This window comes from Astatotilapia calliptera, chromosome 23 (genome assembly GCF_964374335.1).
Source record: "Astatotilapia calliptera chromosome 23, fAstCal68.1, whole genome shotgun sequence".
NCBI classification, from domain to species: domain Eukaryota; kingdom Metazoa; phylum Chordata; class Actinopteri; order Cichliformes; family Cichlidae; genus Astatotilapia; species Astatotilapia calliptera.
Window position 1 is genome coordinate 49,631,377 of NC_137443.1, and position 3,491 is coordinate 49,634,867.

Consider the following 3,491-nt stretch of genomic DNA (forward strand, 5'->3'; position numbering starts at 1 on the left):
CGTGGCTATGCTTTGAAGAAGGGGAGAATGAATTAAGCTTGACTTGCTCCTCTCCCTCCTCCTCCTCTTCTTTGCTCTCACTTTTAACTCCCTCACTTTTCTTCTGGTTTGCACTAATATGTAGGGTGACATGGAGGGAGAGGGAGGGGGTTGAGGAGATGAACGAGGGGTATAAAAGCAAATGATGAAGGTAAGGGCAGGCTGGAGCACTTCATTGCTGAACAGCTTTTTGGACTCTCTTACACATGTTGTTCTTAAGTTTCACAAATACTTGATTTGTTCCCTTCCTATTTAAGTTCTCTTTTTCCTCCCTCTTATCCTTCTCCGTACAGTTTTTCCCTCATACGTTCTGAGTATCTGAAATTGGGCCCCAGTTGTTGGTGCTTCTACACACAGGACCGGAGCATGAACCCCGGGGCTTTCTCCAGCTCTGGGCCTCTGTCTTGGGCTATGTATCTGATGAGGAAAGGCCGGACAGGCAGCGGACTCTTTGGTAAAGCTGATTCTTCTTCATGTTTGACGTCACCTCGATCACTATCATATCTGCTCTGTTCGTGATTATGTTGTTTTTGTTCTTAACTATTTGTTCTGTTGGGGCTCCTTATTGGGAGGTTTTGCATGACCTAAATCCTCACAGTACAAACAGTTAAACTGAACTGTGCTGCCCATCATCAGATGGCTCTTACCTGTTCCATTTTCTTGTCTAATTCTGTTTCTTGGATTTCTACAAGCATTTGTAGATGGAGTTTCAAGGCTTTTTGAAATTCTGCTGGGTGCTTCAGTTGGTTCTGGCTAAAGGCTACCAAAGTTTGCATTGTCTCAGATCTGCAGCCGTGCCTGTTTATTGATATAAATCATCTAACTTTAAAAGAGAAATAAACAAAAAAACCATCAAACGTGTGAGAAGCACAGCTGACTCTGACTGCAGATATCGATCAGTGTCAATCACTACCCTGGACAGGACATATCTCTTTAGTAAACTTGTCCTCCTGCTATTTTAAAGAAGCAGCTTCTGGTTTTCACAATGAAATTTTTATGTCTAATAAATAATTAGAAAAGGAAAACAGTTGCATGCACACTACTGATCCACACTGTATTTCTATGAAAGATATCAAGCAATGTTAGTATCAATAACGTTGATAGGACACTGTGGCTGAGTATTGATTATAGATCAGAGGGCAGTAAGCAGCTCACATTACAAGATAGTCAGCGGTAAATGCTGGCTTCGTGAAATCCAACTCCACTGCCACTGTCATCACTCTTTCTTTCTTTCTTTCTTTCTTTCTTCATCTGTTGTTTTATTTGACTTCTCAGATGTCTACAGAGGACTTTCATTGAAATAGTGTTTAGCAGGCTGCTCTTTGTTTTTTCTTTTATTGTGATGAGCACCAGAACTCTATTTCTGTCTTCAGAGATATACTGTTTCAAACAATCCTTCAGTATTTGGAATATTTAGCAGTTTACTCATAAGAAAAGGAAATGTCACGTTTAAAAAATCTATATTTTAAAACAACTTGTACTTGTACTTGAAGGAAAATAATGGTAAAAAGCTGTGAAGTCAGCCTTTAATAGGTTTAACGTTTTGATTTCTGTTAACTCCTGATGACCTGCACAGTGTGGACAAACAGGCATGATGTGAAAAATGGATATTTCCAAGAGCAAAACACACCGTGTCCATCTGGGGCTGGGGCATTTACATTTTTTATTATCCCCCGTTGGCTACAAAGACAGACGGGTGTCTGCATGGACAGCATGTGTTTCTCAGGCAACACAAAGCTGTATTTAATATAGTTTTATAGTGAAAGGAATCATCGCTACTGTGTGTACAGCATAGGTTTACTCCTGTTTCTGGAAAAACTCCAAGCTGCTGATTCCTGGTTTTTTTTTTTGTTTTTTTTTTTAATTTTATTTATTTTTTGCCTGTCCCGTTTGGCTCTTTTGCATCAGAATTGTTGTCTAAAGGCAAAGAAAGATGCCCAACGGATTTACTTTACCAAATTGACCATCCCAGCCTTGCCGTAATGGTCCATTTGATTCACCTTTTATTGTTTCTTTTATTTTCACTTACTGAATACGGGACAGACTTGACTGGGGGAAAGAAGGGGAGAAAGAAAGAGGGAAAGAGAAACAGCTGAGAAGAGGGACGGGGGAGAAGGGCAAAAGACATAAACCAACAGAATGAGCAGAAATTTTTATTTCATTTTTTAGTTTTTATTTCCTCCAAAGGAATATTAATGGAAGAGGAAAACAGATATTTGAATTTGGCTTCAAAGCAAACAACTGCAAAATGATTTCAGAGATACGTTCACTTATAAGTTGGTGTGCTGCGGTTTGACATACAGATATACACAGACACAGAGGAACATTAACGTCACGCACACACAAATGAGTGGATCATTTTCTCATTTTTGGATAAAAAAAGAAAGAAAAACATGATTTCCTACACTCGTTTTAGTCTTTAAGATTAGAACATAATGTAAAACTGAAACACATGAACTCCCACGTGGTTACTGTGTGACTCTGTAAGTGCTGTTGGAGTTTCAGCAGCAGCTTAAACACAGTTTAGTTCTTCATCATTGAGACTTTTTTTAGTTGAGCAGATAAGTCATAGTTACTTTTTTCATCTGTCAGCTCTTTCCCTGTTGCTGCTTTCTTCCAGAAATGGTTAATAGCTCCATAATAATAACCTTCCTGGTCATCTTCATTTATATAGACTTTACATACAGTACATGCAGAAGACAGAGTGCTGAAATGAACTCAGTATCTAAACCATTTTTTTGTGCATTAAAGTTTTTGTGTGTGCATGAAGACAATGTGCATGTGCAAATGTTGTTCAAATGTGAAATTAATATAATAGCAATATAATAAAAATAGCTTTTCCTTCATTTAAAGTTATTTTTGGTGCTTAATTTGTTTTGTGAAATACTTTCCAGTAAAAACTTGAGCGGGATTCAAACTATCCCTGGTCAGTATAGGCAGCAATAACACAGTGTTCACAGTTATGATGATAACATCACAATAATGCAATTTAGTTAGAGGCTGAGAGCATTATAAAACGGTCAGGAGTTCAGAGGTATCATTTATATCAAAGTACTAATGCAGATGTTTGAATGTGTATTCGAACTCTTACTATTAGAAACAGATGAAATCACATGAAAGTGTCATCCATGTGAGTCGGCTCGTTCGGCCTGTGCCGTCTTCATTTAGGATCAGTAACGTGCTTTAGATCACCTGCTGCCCTCTATCGTCTGTATGTGCTACTGACAGCTTGCATATATAAAGCACACAGATTCTCACGCCTCGGTCTGCTGTGGTGAAAAGAATAAGAAAACAAAGATTTGGAGGCATGTGACTCTGACTTTGATCCGCAGTGATGCATTCATATGTCGTTAGTTTGTTATGTGTGGATAACGCACATAACCACACAGTGTCACGCAGGAAGAAGCGCAGCTCTGCCTCCTTGTTTCTCAGCTAAAGCCGCCTCCTTTCGG

General features: G+C 38.9%; 1 long non-coding RNA gene across 1 annotated transcript in view; it reads left to right on the forward strand.

Moving 5' to 3' along the window:
* Positions 1–3,491, forward strand: part of LOC145424235 (uncharacterized) — a 208,138-nt gene that overhangs the window by 145,949 nt on the left and 58,698 nt on the right. The gene's annotated exons all lie outside the window — the stretch shown is intronic.